The 16,561-nt window shown below is 42.4% G+C and overlaps 1 non-coding gene across 1 annotated transcript; it reads right to left on the reverse strand.

Annotated features, from left to right (window-relative positions):
* Positions 1-7,077: 7,077 nt before the first annotated feature.
* Positions 7,078-7,144, reverse strand: TRNAI-GAU (transfer RNA isoleucine (anticodon GAU)). The gene has a single exon. It is a non-coding gene; the product is annotated as a tRNA-Ile (tRNA).
* Between the last annotated feature and the right edge of the window lie 9,417 nt (positions 7,145-16,561).

Here is a 16,561-nt window from a genome sequence, read left to right on the forward strand (position 1 = left end):
AATCATAACACTGATTGAAACATTAGCTACACCTGTCCCTCTCGTGACTTCTATCACAGCTGTATAGTTTTAGTTGCATAACCTTGATTTTTTAAGTTTCCAGCAAACATTTGCATTGCTATTTTTTAAGTTTCCAGCAAACATTTGCATTGCTATTTCCACCAGAGACACCAGGTGGCAATTTCATATACAATGTGTGTTCTAGAGGAGCGTGCAGGTAAGCGGTTTTAACATCTAGGTGTTTCACAATACAATTATGCTTGGCTGCATAAGTCAGAGCACAAAAGATTGATGTAGCCTTGAGCGTGGGTGCAAACGTCTCGTCGTAGTCTTGCATAGACTGCAAGTACCCTTGTGCAACAAGTCTAGCCTTGTAATGCACGTTTCCGTCTGCCCCAGATTTTCACTTATAAACCCATCTACAACCCAAGAGTTTATGGTTAGGTGGTAACACAGACTCTTCATAGACTTGTAGACCTTTTAACGACTCAAGTTCCGCATTCATGGCTGCTGTCCATCCAGCCTGTTCGTCTTGCGTGAGATGCTTGATGCTGTCGTAGCAGGAAGGTTCAGCAAGGACGACACACGCTTGACCAGGACTGTAGCGATCTGGAGGACGAGTTTCTCTCGTAGATCGTCTGAGAACTGGTGCTGTTTCCTCATCTGACACAATCCTCATTTGTTGGTGCACCATTGGTCACCGTATTGTTAGCCGCCCTGAGCCTGCTTCGGCGGGGGAGGGCGGGGTACAAATAAAATTTATTATTATTATTATTGACACGGCATGCTGGTCCGCCGGCTTCTGCTGCTGCTGTGACACTCCCGCTCCAGAAGACGCAGGTGTAACAGGTTCTGGCTTGATGACTCTGCTGCTGGGTGAAGGACTCCGCCTCTTGCCGCCAGTTGGTAGCTGCGTATCAGTTTCCACCGCTGTAGGCAGGAATACTGTAGAGGACGTTCTCTCCCAACCGACAGAGGTTTCCAAGAACTTTGCAGAGCAGGACGTTGTTATCTTCTTGTCACCTACTTGGGAAAATCTGTAAGCCTGGTGATTATTTGAGTAACCAAGAAATAACAACTTTACAGCCTTGTTTCTCCCCTTTCTCTGTAGCTGCTTTGGGATGTTTACATAAGCTGGTATCCCAAAGATCTTTATATGGCTAATGGAAACTTTCCTGCCATACCACACCTCAGCAGGTATTTTTCCAATAGCAGAAGACCAGGAGTAATTCAGAACATGGGAAGCGCACATGATACTCTCCCCCCAATAACTGATTGAAACATTAGCTGCACCTGTCCCTCTCGTGACTTCTATCACAGCTGTATAGTTTTAGTTGCATAACCTTGACTCAGCGTTTTAGTTCTCTTAAAGCAACTTAACACTGACATGCCTTATGCACCGTTCTTTTGCCTCCAGTGTATTTATTCTGCAGCGACCGTTTTAAAACACACACTTTTCTAAATCAAGGTGGAGCATCACTCGCGACGTGGGAAGGCAGCATCCCATTTTTTAAAATTACGCAATTCCCTTGTCACGGCTCTGCAGTAGCGCCCAGCAAGCGCCTTCCATTTAAATCTTCATGGTTTGAGTTCTGCGCATTTAAGCGTTAGTTCATTGACTGGAAGGGAACAGAAAGGAAAAACAGGCAAAGGTGGGAAACCCACTGTTGAAACTGAGCAGACTTTTCCTGAAACTGACAAGCAGCTGCAAAGCCCTGTTTTCCATATTGCAGAGCACTAGGGGACTCTCGGCTGTGTTATCATGAAGAATGGGAAAGAGTCACATGATCTCATAATCTGGAGGAACACGTTGAGCGTACAGAATTCACAGTAGAACCCACTGACATTGGCATTGCAGGCTGTGACTGCGATTTCTTCTAGGTCCCACTAACCCCGTTTCCACCACCCCCTGCCCCAGACCAACATGACCATGGGGGGGGGGGGCGGAAATCATATACCTTGTTTGGTTCTTTGAGATTCTCCAGGCAGATCAGGATTCTGAAACTGTTTCCTTGAAAAGTAGTGGGTCAGACACTAGATTCCAGCATAGCTCTTTTATTAGCAAAAACTAGGACTTTTTTTGTAACAGGAACTCCTTTGCATATTAAGCCACACACCTCTGAGGAAGCCAATCCTCCAAGAGCTTATAGTAGGTCCTGTACTAAGAGCCCTGTAGGTTCTTGGAGAATTGGCTTCATCAGGGATGTGTGTGGCCTAATATTTAATTTATTTATTTCTGTACATTTATATCCCACTTCTCCCGAATCAGCAAAGGAGTGCCTGTTACAAAAAAAGCCCTGCGAAAACCCAACTGAAAACACACGTGGGTAGTTGCACACCTCCAGCAGTAAACAACCCAATAGAAAAACAGGCGCTTGAAACCCTCGTTTGCATGGGTTTCGTTCAAATGGATATTGCCTAACTGGCTGCCTCAGCAAGGGCAGCCACTCTAAGTTAGTTACAAGGAGCCTCTCAAAGAATGGGCTCCATTCAAATGGATATTACCTGATTGGCTGGCTCAGCAAGGGTGGCCACTCTGAGTGTAGCTGCAAGAAGCCTCTCAAAGAATGGACTTCATTCAAATGGATATTACCTAACTGGCTGGCTCAGCAAGGGTGGTCACTCTGAGTTAGCTGCAAGGAGCCTCTCAAAGAATGGGCTTCATTCAAATGGGTATTACCTGATTGGCTGGCTCAGCAAGTGCAGCCAATCTGAATGCAGCTGCAAGGAGCCTGTCCAACAAGGGGGTCTTCGTTTGAAGCTCCCAGTACACTACAGTTCCCTCAGCTTCCTCTCCTTGCCACCCTGGTAAGACTTACTTTGGAATAAGCATTTATGATGGACCCCTGTCACTCCCCCACTGAAAGAATTCCCCACCCAAAGTTTTGTTCTCTGCTGTGACTGAGCAGTCCCAAGTAGTGAATCGATATTTGTGTTTTTGATCGTCTGCTTGTCCCACATAGAACTATAATTTGGATTTTTGCCCAGCCTAGCCCAGGAACAAGATGGGGAAACCAGGAGTCCTTAACTACAGTTAATGGCAAAGGAGTCTTTTTTTCCTTCACTTGAAAGCAGTACTCACTCTAAGCTGAGTCAGCTGGAGATTTTTAGCCTCCAGCTCACACATTTTTGTCTTAACTCAGAAAGGATGGCCCCAGAGCACACTAATTTATGCCGTAGCTCACAACTTTAATGCCAGGAGCTCACAAAGTAGAATTTTTGCTCACAAGACTCTGCAGCTTAGAGGGAACGTTGCTTGAAAGTGAACCTGTGTGAAACATAGGAGATTAGGGGAGGGACGGTGGCTCAGTGGTAGAGCATCTGCTTGGTAAGCAGAAAGTCCCAGGTTCAATCCCCAGCATCTCCAACTGAAAAAGGTCCAGGCAAGTAGGCATGAAAAACCTCCACCGGAGAGCCGCTGCCAGTCTGAGTAGACAATACTTTGATGGACCGAGGGTCTGATTCAGTATAAGGCAGCTTCACATGTTCATATGAACCTGACTTTTCCTGTCAGAGTCGCTGACTCCAAACTTGTCAGAAACCAGCTGACTGCCTTCAGAGTAGTTCTAGTTGACAGAACCTCTGGAACGGGATGAACCGAACTGGATCAAACTCTCTCCAGCTGATCATGTAGTTTTTCCTCAGCTGGCCCTCACTCAGGCTCTTCACTTCAGTGGAGTAACCCTTCAGCTCTCCCCACCCACTCTTTTCTTTCTGCACTAGGAACCTGGTTTTGAAGTGCAGTCCATCACAACATGGATAAACTCAGAGCTGTGGATTATGTGAAGGTCCTGGAGAAATCTGCTTTACTGCCCTTGGCATTTGAAAACACTGAAGTGAGAGAGACAGTTTTCAAGGGTTTTCGAGCGACGATTGCCATGACAACACTTAGTTATTCAGATTAAGAGAGAGACAACATCCTTTTTTAAAAAAAAAAATATTCGGCACATGGATCTAATGATTGCTGTATGAATAAAGGGGAAATTTGGGTGAAAAGGTCATCCCATCTCCACAGCGTCCATCCTATTTTCACAAAAATTCCACTTCTTTTACCAAAGCACTTTCTGGTTGTCTTTGGTCTTTCTCTGGAGACAGTTTTATCTCCATTTATTCATCAATTGCTTGAAGAAAATCAGAAGTATGCTGTTGAAATGAGGAAAATATGCACATGAAAACCAGAAAACAAATAGCTACAAAAAAAAACAAACCCTAGGGGATTTTCCTATTGATACAGGATATCAACACTCCTACATTACAATTTGAGAGTCAGTCTGGTGTAGTGGTTAAGTGCGTGGACTCTTATCCAGGTTTGATTCCCCACTTCGCCACTTGCTCCTGCTGGAATGGCCTTGGGTTAGCCATAGCTCTGGCAGAGGTTGTCCTTGAAAGGGCAGCTGCTGTGAGAGTCCTCTCAGCCCTACCCACCTCACAGGGTGTCTGTTGTGGGGGAGGAAGGTAAAGGAGATTGTGAGCCATTCTGAGATTCGGAGTGGAGGGTGGGATACAAATCCAATATCATCATCATCTTCTTCGTCTTCATCTTCTTCTTCTTCACTGATTTTCAACATTCTGAGAAGGCTTGACAACTCCATCGAACCGATCTTTTACCCTCTTGGATTGATACTTCTTATATGGATATTCCCCTTGGCATTAAACGGACTGGTTTAAGCAGTTTTCTTTGCTACGTGGGCCACTATATATCATATTATTTATTTATGGAATTGATAGGTGTTTGAGGGAACTTAGTTATATTATCTGTTTTCTGTACATGTTCATATCTATCCTTTATTACATTCTGCCAAGGATTTATAGCATACCAATGCACTGAAATTAGTGCGTTCAATTTTATTAATTATTAATGTACGTCAGGTAGGGTTGCCAATCCCCAGGTGGGGGCAGGGGATCCCCTGGTTTGGAGGCCCTCCCCCTGCTTCAGGGTGGGGGAGGGAAATGTCTTCTGGGCTGCTTAACTTGGAGGGTGTTTTGAGGAGAGGCATCAGATGCTATGCTGCAAATTTGGTGTCTCTACCTCAAAAAAACAGCCCCCCCCCCCGAGCCCCATTCACCCACAGATCAATTCTCCATTATACCCTATGGAGATTGGTCTCCATAGGGTCTAATGGAGTGTCCAGCAGGCATTCCTCTCCCTCCCCCCACCCACTTTCTGATAACTCTGAAGTGGGGGGGGGAGGTCTCCAAAAGAGGGAACCCCTGCCCCCAACTGGGGATTAAGAAATCTCAGAATAACTGTGGATTATTAGAATCATAGAGTTGGAAGGGACCTCCAGGGTCATCAACCCCCCCCCCCCCGCACAAGGCAGGAAACTCACAAACACCTCCCCCTAAATCCACAGGATCCTCATTGCTGTCAGATATCCATCTAGCCTCTGCTTAAAACTTCCAAGGAAGGAGAGCCCACCACCTCCTGAGGAAGCCTGTTCCACTGAGGAACTGCTCTAACGGTCAGGAAGTTCTTCCTAACGTTGAGCTGGAAACTCTTTTGATTAACGAAATAACACTCAGTAATAAAAATACCACTATTAAATGCTTTTCGCTGACCTTTTGAGTAGAAACAGCCACAAAATCACATACCCAAAATACTCATAAATCAGGGGTCCCCAACTCCCGGGCTGTGGACCGGTACTGGTCCGTGGCCTGTTAGCAACCGGTCCGTGAGCGGTATAATTATTTCATTATATATTACAATCAGTATTCTCTCTAAGCTGAGTTAGTGTGAACTAGCTCACAGTTTTTTAGCCTCCGGCTCACAACTTTTTGTCTTAGCTCAGGAAAAATGGCCCCAGAGCACACTAATCGATGCAGGAGCTCAGAACTTTAACGCCAGAAGCTCACGAAGTAGAATTTTTTGCTCACAAAACCCCACAGCTTACCGGGAGCATTGATTGCAATGTAATAACAGAAACGAAGCGCACAATTGTATTATCCTGAAACCATAGGCCCCCACCCCACCCCCGCCGGTCCATGGAATAATGGTCTTCCACGAAATCAGTCCTTGATGCCAAAAAAGTTGGGGAACCACTGTCATAAAACAAAATAGGAGTCAAGCTGCACCTTTAAGACCAACTCAGTTTTTTTTATTCAGAACGTAAGCTTTCATGTGCTCTCGAAGCACACTTCATCAGACGAAGAATCCGGTACAGTGAGCAAAGCCCCACATAGCTGGTACTCAGTAGCTCAGAATGCAAACTGGTACCAATTTAAGATCCAATGACATTATAGTAAAATTATCTGGTAGGGAGTGGTTTAGAATGCAAAATGGTACAAATTTAAGATCCAATGATAGTATAGTAAAATTAACAAATTGAGCAAACCTTTGATCTGAGTAGCGTGAGCATGCAAGAGCAATAAAACAGTAATATGTCAAAATGTGAGAATGTCTGTTAATTACCATATTGCAGGGGTGGCCAAGGGTAGCTCTTCAGCTGTTTTTTGCCTACAACTCCCATCAGCCCCAGCCAGCACGGCTGGTGGCTGGGGCTGATGGGAGTTATAGGCAAAAAAACAGCTGAAGAGCTACTGTTGGCCACCCCTGCTATATTGTATTAAGCTTGGATCAAAAGGAAGTTATTTATATCTCAGAAGATTTCCTATCCAACTAATTTACCTTTTAACATGTCACATACATATAGTTTGCCATTAGGAGAGAAATACATTAAAATTAGTGGGAGATGGGTCCAGTATATGTAATGGAATAAACAGCCAATATCCCTGTTTGAGTATGTCAATACAGCTAAAAGAGAAATGCGTTGGATAGTGATGTTCTTGTCCACTTAATTTACTTTTTAAAGTTCCTAATGCTACTATTGCCACATTCAAAATCACAATCAAATACAAAATTATCAAGGTTTTCAGTCCATTTGTGTGTGCATGTCAATGTTTGACTTCAGAAGCTTCAAAAGATGATCCGCCCTCTTGAACATATGTGAACATATGAAGCTGCCTTATACTGAATCAGACCCTTGGTCCATCAAAGTCAGTATTGTCTTCTCAGACTGGCAGCGGCTCTCCAGGGTCTCAAGCTGAGGTTTTTCATGCCTATTTGCCTGGACCCTTTTTTGGAGATGCCAGGGATTGAACCTGGGACCTTCTGCTTATCAAGCAGATGCTCTACCACTGAGCCACCGTCCCTCCCCCTCTTCCGTCATGGAGGTTAGATAAGCTGGAAGAGGAGGAGGCAGTCGGAATGGAGTCCCTAAGGACAGTATTCTGGGTAAACACAGAGCAGGAGAACAGACACCGTGAAGGACATAGAGGAAATTGACCTGTGCCACCTCCGGGGCTACTGCTGTGCTTGGCACAAAGACACCTTTGTCTGGCCTTTCACTTCCAGCGGGGGGTTGGATGGGGGGATATGCCGGAATAAATATTGTAAAAGTGCCACCGGACTCCTGTTCAATTTTGCTGCAGTGGACAACACGGCTATCCCTTTCCAATGACTAAACTTTTAAATAATATGACCAGTTTGAAGTTCAGTCTTGATGGTACCTAACGGCAGGACCTTGGACCTTGCTGTGAACCATCTCTCCATGCACCCGCCCCCCCCCCCAATACCTCTGCTTTCTTTCCTTCTGCAGCTGTGCGTTAGTAGCAACGTGGTAATCTAATCTTTGAAGCTAGCCTGAGTAGCCCAGAATTGGCTTCTTCCCTCCACCCCCTTCTGCTCTTCCGCAAAGATAGAATGGTGCAGTACGGCGGGAGGAGCATGCATTTTTTATAAACGCATCCCGCATTATATGAAGAAAACGGTTATTAACGAAATAACTTAAGCGACACCCCCGTCACGACAACAAATGGTTTAATAATCATCAGTCGTTAAGTGACTCCAGAGTTCCAAAAGCGACTTTGGATACCACTGCAGACTCCGTCGCTCATTCCATGAATGCCCAAAGTGGCAATAAGATGCTACCCCAAAGGATTCTTCATTTGTCCAATCTGGTATGTGGTTTTCAAAGGCTTCAGCTGGTTCCCCTGGTTATACAAGGGATGTATTTATCGACGTAAATCGGTAACATCACATGAAATAGTTTTGTAGCCCCTTCCAAAGGATGCTCAAGGGTTTTTTTGCCCTCCGTGTTTTTGAGGAGGAAAGGGCCTAGTGGCTTCTTCTAGAAATACCCCTCACTGTTCAACCAATGTGCTACCGTTCCATGTGATTGCCAAAATTACCTCAGCCTCCATTCCATTCTGGTGATTCAGACCAGCTGTGATTTTCTTCAGGAGAACAAACATCTTCGTTGGCAATAATGCACAAAAGGGTAACCACGACAAATACCAGGGGTGGCCAAACTTGCTTAACATAAGAGCCACATAGAATGAACATCAGATGTTTGAGAGCCACAAGACATCAATGTCAGATGCTTGAGAGCTGCAAGAGAGGGAGGGAGGGAGGAAGGAAATAGATGAGGGGAGGGGAGGAGGGAGAGGTGGAAAGAAAGCAACTTGAAATGCATTCTCCAAGCTGTCGGCTAGCTTGGCTTGGAGAAGTGACTTAAAGAGAGAAATGCCTTTTTTCCAAGTCAGCTGATGAGGCTGTGGGAGCTTCAAGAGCCACACAATATGTGTGAAAGAGCCACATGTGGCTCCCGAGCCACAGTTTGGCCACCCCTGACAAAATACTCTTAAAACACACTGGCGTGGTTTTTTTTAAGTTTTTGTTGGCCTGAACTAGCAGAACAAAGTTTGAGTCCAGTGGCACCTGTAAGACCAACAAAGTTTAATTTGGGGTATAAGCTTTTGTGCGCAAGCAACACTTTTTCAAATACAGGGAACTTTCTCAACCATTACATATAGAAAGAGAGAGGGCTTTTTTTGTAGCAGGAATTCCTTTGCATTTTAGGCCACACACCCTTGATGTAGCCAGTCCTCCTGGAGCTAAAGGTAGGTCCTGAACTAAGCGCCTTGTAACCTATTGGAGGTAAGCTCAGGGGTGTGTGGAGTTCCTGCTAAAAAAAAATGCAAAGGAGTTCCTGCTAAAAAAAAAAAACCCTATTAAGAGAGGGGTGGCGGAAGTTTAGTTGTCTGGAAGGGCCAATTAGAGTCAAGGCAGAGACAGAAACAAAATTGGAAATTACCAATCCGTACCTATAGATAGAGGGTAAGCAGTAAATTATCATACAACATAGTTTAACAGATTCAAGGATCAAACAGGAATAATAAGCTTAGTTTATATGGCAGCAGTTTGTTTGGGTTCAATAAGGAAATAAATATGTCAAAATTGGAGATTGATGTATTCTTAATTGTAGAATTTTAAAATGCTGAGATTAATTGTGTGTGTGTGTAAATATAACCTGCAGTCTTGCCTAATCTTTCTGAGAAATTATCTCCTTTCCCCCTCCAACAACCAGGGTCATCCCAACATAAGAACAACATACTCTGGAAAATAAACAATTCACTCCCAAGGCTTTTCTGCATTCTTATTTTCCTTGCTTATGTGTTTCTGTTGCTTTTTCTCACGTTTTGCTCCATCTAGTGGCCAATCCAATATTATACCAGTTTATGTCTGCATATCTTTTTGTAGATTTAAACTGCAGGTTTTATTCCTAACACGCTGGACCAAAACATGTGCAGAACAGACTGCCCCCTCACACTGAAGAAGCAGGAACACACACATGCGGAAAATGAAAATGCCAAAAGACCACAAGGCCTTAGGTGAGAAGACAAGAAGCCTGTTGTGGAATTTTATAGTGTAGTCTTAAACACAGGGTCTTTCTTCTGTGCAAGCATGGCAAAATGGAGTTCTGGAACTTCATTGTGGAAACAAAGTTCTAAAAAAAATGTTTAAAAGTTCATGAGGGGCATCCATGTGTTTCTCCTTCATGTGCTTCTTGAGAGTTCCAGCACCTCTTTTTCCAGGGAAAAAACTGCTGCCTAAACAGAATTATACCTTCTAAGTCCATTGCCAGTTTGGTGTAGTGTGTGGACTCTTATCAGGGAGAACTGGGTTTGATTCCCCACTCCTTTATTTGCAGCTGCTGGAATGGCCTTGGGTCAGCCATAGCTCTTGCAGGAGTTGTCCTTGAAAGAGCAGCTTCTGTGATAGGCCTCTCAGCCCCACGGACCTCACTGGGTGTCCTGTTGTGGGGGAAAATAGAGAAGATTATGAGCCAGTGGAGTGGAGAGCAGGATATAAATCTGACGACATCATCATCACCTCACCACCACCACCATCATCATCTTCTCCTCCTCCTCCTCCCCTTCAATGGTCTTAAAAGGGTGTCACTTTGCTGAAGATTGTATCGTAAGCTCCAAATTTGATTTGACAGAAAACCTGCTAATAATCTGGGCACAGAGAACAGATTGCATTTGGGACATGGACTCAGTATTTTAGAAACTGGATGCCAATTTGGCAGTCTGTTTCATATACAGAAGGGATACCTGATCCAAATGCAGAGCAGCTCCTAATTCTAATGGAATAGCTGAGTTAAGGCTGCAGTCCTAGAACACTTCCTGAGGAGTAAACCCTATGGCATAAAGTCAGACCTACACTTGAGTAGACTTGCTTAAGGCTTCCACCCATTACCTGTTGCAAAAACAAACAGGAGTTCTGCAAGAGATTTATCGAAGCAGAAGCGTTCGTGCTCCAGAGTCTGTTAGATGCATGAAGATGCATGAAGTATTTGTGCAGCATCTGCTTTAGACAGCAATGAAAATCCCGTGAATTTAGGGTGAGATATTTGTGAATTTCCTGCATTGTGCAGGGGGTTGGACTAGATGACCCTGGAGGTCCCTTCTAACTCTATGATTCCATGATTCTATGATTTCAGTTTCTTCAGGGTTCTTTTTTTCCTGTTCTGCGTGTGTTTTGCTCCCTCCTGTGGTCGACTTGATATTACATCAGTTTGTGTCTGACATACCTTAACTGCAGGTTTTTATGCCAGACATAACCTGGTATGATATTAAATTGGTGGATGAAAGAGAGGTGGTAGATCAAGAAGGAATAAAAAGAGAATTCTTTAAGTATTATGCCAAGTTATTTAAAGGTGTTAAAATAAGGAAAGGAAAGATGGATGAGTACTTACAAAAGATAAAAATAGCACTCTTAGCAGAAAATATACAAAAAGTTTTGAACGATCCAATTGAAAAAAATAGAAATTGAAGCAGCAATTAATGCAATGAAAAATGGAAAAGCACCTGGGCCAGATGGATATACAGCTAATTTTTTTTAAACCCTCAAAGAGGAGTTAATCCCGAAACTTCAGAAATTGATGAATATGATAAGAACAAAAGGGAAAATACCAAATACGTGGAAGGAAGCTGTTATTTCGTTGATTCCAAAGGAAGATAGAGATGTTACGAACGTAAAAAATTATAGCCCAATTTCATTATTAAATAATGACTATAAAATATATACAAGAATCTTGGCAGAACGGTTTAAACAATATTTGATAAATTTTATAAAGGAAGATCAAGAGGGGTTTCTTCCCAAAAGGCAAATAAGAGTCAATATCAGAACTGTTGTAAATATTGTAGCATATTATGAAAGACATCCAGAAAAGGAAGTAGCATTATTCTTTGCGGACGCAGAGAAAGCATTTGACAATTTAAATTGGGATTTTATGTTTGCAATAATGGAGAAAATGGAGCTGGGAGAAAGCTTTATAAGAATGATAAAAGCAATATATACTGAACAACATGCAAGGCTATGTATAAATGCTGATCTTACAGAAGACATGAGAATTAGTAAAGGTACAAGACAAGGTTGTCCACTTTCCGCACTGTTGTTTATTGTTACTGATGCAAATGCAAGAAGATAAAGAAATAGAAGGATTAAAAGTAAAAGGATTTACTTACAAATACAGAGCATTTCCAGATATAATGTTTATAAATGAAAACCCCATACAAGTCACACCTTTGTTGTTAGCCAAAATACAAGAATATGGGGAGTTGGCGGGACTTTGTATTAATAAAGAAAAATCAAAACTTTTATGTAAAAATATGCAAATAAATAAGCAACAAGAATTGCAGAGACTAACGGGCTGTGAAGTTACCTCCAAGGTAAAATATTTGGGTGTGGAGATAACAATGAAGAATATTGATTTGTTCAAAAATAATTATGAGAAGCTATGGCGTAAAATGGATGAAGATATGTTAAAGTGGAATAAACTTAATTTGTCACTGTTGGGTAGAATAGCAGCAATTAAAATGAATATTCTACCAAGAATAATGTATTTGTTTCAAACTATTTCGATTGTGAAAGACAGTAAACAATTTAATAGATGGCAAAGAAAAATTTCAGAGTTTGTGTGGGCAGGGAAGAAACCAAGAATTAAAATGAAAATTTTAACAAATGCAAAAGAGAGAGGCGGATTTCAATTACCAGACTTAAAATTATATCATGAAGCAGTTTGCTTAGTATGGATAAAGAATGGATAATGTTGTTAAACAAAAAACTCTTAGCGTTGGAAGGTCATGGAAATAAATTTGGCTGGCACGCTTATATGTATTATGGGGAAAAAAAGATAGACAGCTTTTTCTCTCACCATTATATAAGAAACAGCTTGCTAAATACATGGATGAAATATAAGAAATATGGAGATGGGAGAAAACCGTTATGGATAGTGCCAGCCGAAGTGATAAAAATAACAGCTGAGACAGGTGAAGAAAAGTGGTTGTCATATAATCAACTATTAAAAATACAAAGTGGCAAAATAGAATTGAAAACTGCTGAAGAGTTGAATAATAAATATGATTGGTTTCAAATGCAACAAATAAAGAGCTTGGTGGAGAATGACATTAAAACTGAAGGAATAAGAAAAGAGCAAACAGAAATGGAAAAAGTTCTGCTGGGAGACAACGAAAAATTAATTTCAAAATTATATAAATTACTTTTGAAATGGTCTACGGAAGATGAAGTAGTGAAATCTCAAATGATTAAGTAGGCAATTAATGTCAATAAAGAAATACAGATGGAAACTTGGGAATATTTGTGGAAGATCTCTATGAAGCTTTCAGCGTGTCATAGTATTAAAGAGAACTGTTTTAAAATGATGTATAGATGGTATATGACTCCTAAGAAATTGACAAAGATGAATAATAAGATGCCAGACAGATGTTGGAAATGTAAAAAACATGAAGGTTCTTTCTACCATATGTGGTGGACTTGTGAAAGAGCAAAAAAGTATTGGCAGATGATTCAACAAGAAATTTCTAGGATCTTGGGATATGAATTAAGAAAGTTGCAGAAACTTTTCTGTTGGGATTACAAATGGAAAAATTTCCAAAAGAAGATAGAACTATAATTTGGTATTTGCTTTCAGCTGCTAGGACATTATATGCGCAGTTGTGGAAGCAAGAAAAAAATACCAGAAAAATGGGATTGGATTGTAAAAGTTATGACATGGAGTGAAATGGACAAATTAACAAGAATTTTAAGAGACTATGATTTAGAAGTTTTTAAGATGGAGTGGGAAAAGTTCAGAAGATATGTAGAAAAAGAGTGGAAAATAAAAGGACATTGGACAATTTTTGATAATGATTAAGTCTTAGAAAAAAGAATATTATTTTTTGTTTTTATTAGTTAAGGGTACCTTTAAACATTAGTACTTTAAGTAAATAACACCGGCGGGGGTCAAGTAACGGTGGAAGGGGTGGGTAGAAAGTAATATATGGGATAGATAAAAGAAGTTATTAATGATGCAAGAAATATAATTTGTTACCATATGTTACCAAATAAAATTGTTTTAACCACAAATATACATAACTAGTTTCAGTGCCATCTCTCAAAGCCAAGGGAGGTACTATAATAAGTTTTTTTCTGTCAGTGGACAGCAATTTCCATTTATCCTCTTTTGGTCCATCAGGGGCTATTAGCCACAGCGTATTGTTGGAATTCTCTGCCTGGGGCAGTGATGCTCTGTATTCTTGGTTCTTGGGATGGGGTACAGTGGGAGGGCTTCTAATATTCTGGCCCCACTAGTGGACCTCCTGATGGCACCTGGTTTCTTTGGCCACTGTGTGACATAGTGTTGGGCTGTATGGGCCATTGGCCTGATCCAACATGGCTTCTCTTAAGTTCTTATGTTCTCCAACTGTAGACTTCTGCTCCAGTATTTTGGGAAGCTCAGGAGGGAGGTGGGGGGCAGGAAAGTTCTGTTCTGTTAGTAGAAGTATTATTTGTTGGCAGAACCCTTGACTTTGGATCCAACCCAATACATTTTTCTTGAGGCCCTTGGGAACCAAGGTAGGACCAGAACCAATGGGTTGAAATTAAATCAAAAGAGTTTCCGGCTCAACATTAGGAAGAGCTTCCTGACCGTTAGAGCGATTCCTCAGTGGAATAGGCTTTCTCAGGAGGTGGTGGGCTCTCCTTCCTTGGAGGTTTTTCAACAGAGGCTAGATGGCCATCTGACAGCGATGAAGATCCTGTGAATTTGGGGTAGGTATTTGTGGGTTTCCTGCATTATGCAGGGGATTGGAATAGATGACCCTGGAGGTCCCTTCCAACTCCATGATTCTAAACTGAGTTTTGAACTTGAGGTGGAGAACTGTGCTGTAGCATGTGTATACCAATTTCCCTTTATGGCAGCAACTGCTGCGCCTTATGTGTGTTATCTCCCCACCCACAAGGCAATTTTCTTTAAGTGCTCTTCATGGCTGCACCATCTACTCACAGGGGTGTCAAATATGCAGCCTGGGGGCCACATCAGGTCCCCGAGCAACTGACTGTCATCTGCTTCCTTCTCCCTCTTTTGCTTCCTTCTGCATCACAGCTTGCTTTGCCAGGCTTGCTCAATCACACAGGACCTATGGAGCACAGCCTCTATTTTCTCCATTGGCTGAGGCTCCTCCCTTAGGGAGGAAGGAGGGGAGGAATAGCTTGTTTTGTCAGGCTCTCTCAATTGGACAAAGGCAGCACAACCGAAGTTATAGTGACCGAATAACTAAGAATGTACTGAAACAAAATCATACAAATATATTTAATAGAAGACTAAATAGCAATAGCAAGTCCCAAAAAGTTTCACAATTCCATCAAAGGTGTCCCAATGAACAGGAGGTCGACTTGATTATTTCTGCTTCGAATCCTCTTCTAGCATAGGGGGCTCCAACCACGTATCTCAACCACTGCAAAGAATAACAAAAACTCTCAATCGAACAGCAGAGCTACTGAGCCAAGTGTCTCTTTCTTCTATTGGCTGAGCCTCCCTCCCTCATTCCCTAAGGAGGGAGGGAAAGAGCCAGAGTTTACTTTGCCCGGTTCCCTGGATTGCACAGGACAGATACAAAGAAAGCACCTTTAAAAAAAAAAAGGAAAGCAAGCACCTCTGTATCCTTTATACAGTTTGTATCTCTGCTTCCTGCCCCGGCATTACATTTTATGACATACACGTCCCGGCCCAACAAGGTCTCATTTATGTCAGATCTGGCCCTCATGACAAGTTCGATATCCCTGATCTACTGTGCTGTGTTGAAGAGCTCTCCTTCTCCTCCACGAGGATTCTCAGGGCCGAGACGAGGTTTCCTGGTGGAAGGAGGAGGAGGGGAAAGATCTGCTCCATCAACTCCTTTTCTTTCCTTTTGGATCCAACCCATTTTTTGGACCACTGCCTGTAGCTTCATTCCCTTTATCCGGAGAAACCGCAGGAACACACAAAATAGATTTTTGTTTTCAGTCCCTTGATGAAAGTGCATTCTTGCTGTCAGGCCGATTGTTTATTACTGGAAGAGGCTGTCAGACGAATGCTTTATTATTGGAAATGGTCCAAACTCACACTGTCTTTTTGTATTCAGCCTATGTGGCAGCGTGTTGTTGTTTTTCTCCTTGGAAAACTATTTTCTTGGACTTTTAGACTCCCCCCCCCTCTAAAATTATGAGTAATTTATATTATCAGGAAAGTCTTTGGTCTTGCACATTCATCTTACACAGTTTGGTGTAGTGGTGAAGTGTGCGGACTCTTATCTGGGAGAACCGGGTTTGATTCCCCACTCCTCCACTTGCACTTGCTGGAATGGCCTTGGGTCAGCCATAGTGTCAAACAATGTTTTACATGACCATAACTGCCTATGTTTATCAGAATATAACTGCTGTACTGTACCTGTTACTAACCGTGAAACAAAAATGAGGCACATCAAAATAGAATAGTTAGCTGGCACCTCCTCCCTGCGCCTCTCTCGCTTTTACTAACAAATGCAGGAATTCCCTCTTTGAAGATAAAAACCTCCAGGGACATTTTCCCAGGCCAAGCCTGGTCCCAGGAAGCATAACCGCAGGGAGATAAGAGGAAGTACTGTGTGAATTTTCACAAGTGAATACAGGACTGTTTAGTAATTGTAACTTTGTTGCTAGAAGCTTTGATGTGCCATCTTTAAGTATGCACCCTGCCATTACTCTGTATCAGTTCCAATTCTTGGCTCAACAGAAGCACATGGATTATCAATAAACCTATACTTTGTTTCAGATCAAGGACTGGTTACTTTGAGATCCGCTCGCTTGACACACAGCTCTCGCAGAAGTTGTCCTTGAAAGGGCAGCTGTTGTAAGAGCACTCTCAGCCCCACCCACCTCACAGGGTGTCTGTTGTGGGGGGGGGGGGGGTAAAGGAGA

Source organism: Heteronotia binoei, chromosome 9 (assembly GCF_032191835.1).
Source record: "Heteronotia binoei isolate CCM8104 ecotype False Entrance Well chromosome 9, APGP_CSIRO_Hbin_v1, whole genome shotgun sequence".
NCBI classification, from domain to species: domain Eukaryota; kingdom Metazoa; phylum Chordata; class Lepidosauria; order Squamata; family Gekkonidae; genus Heteronotia; species Heteronotia binoei.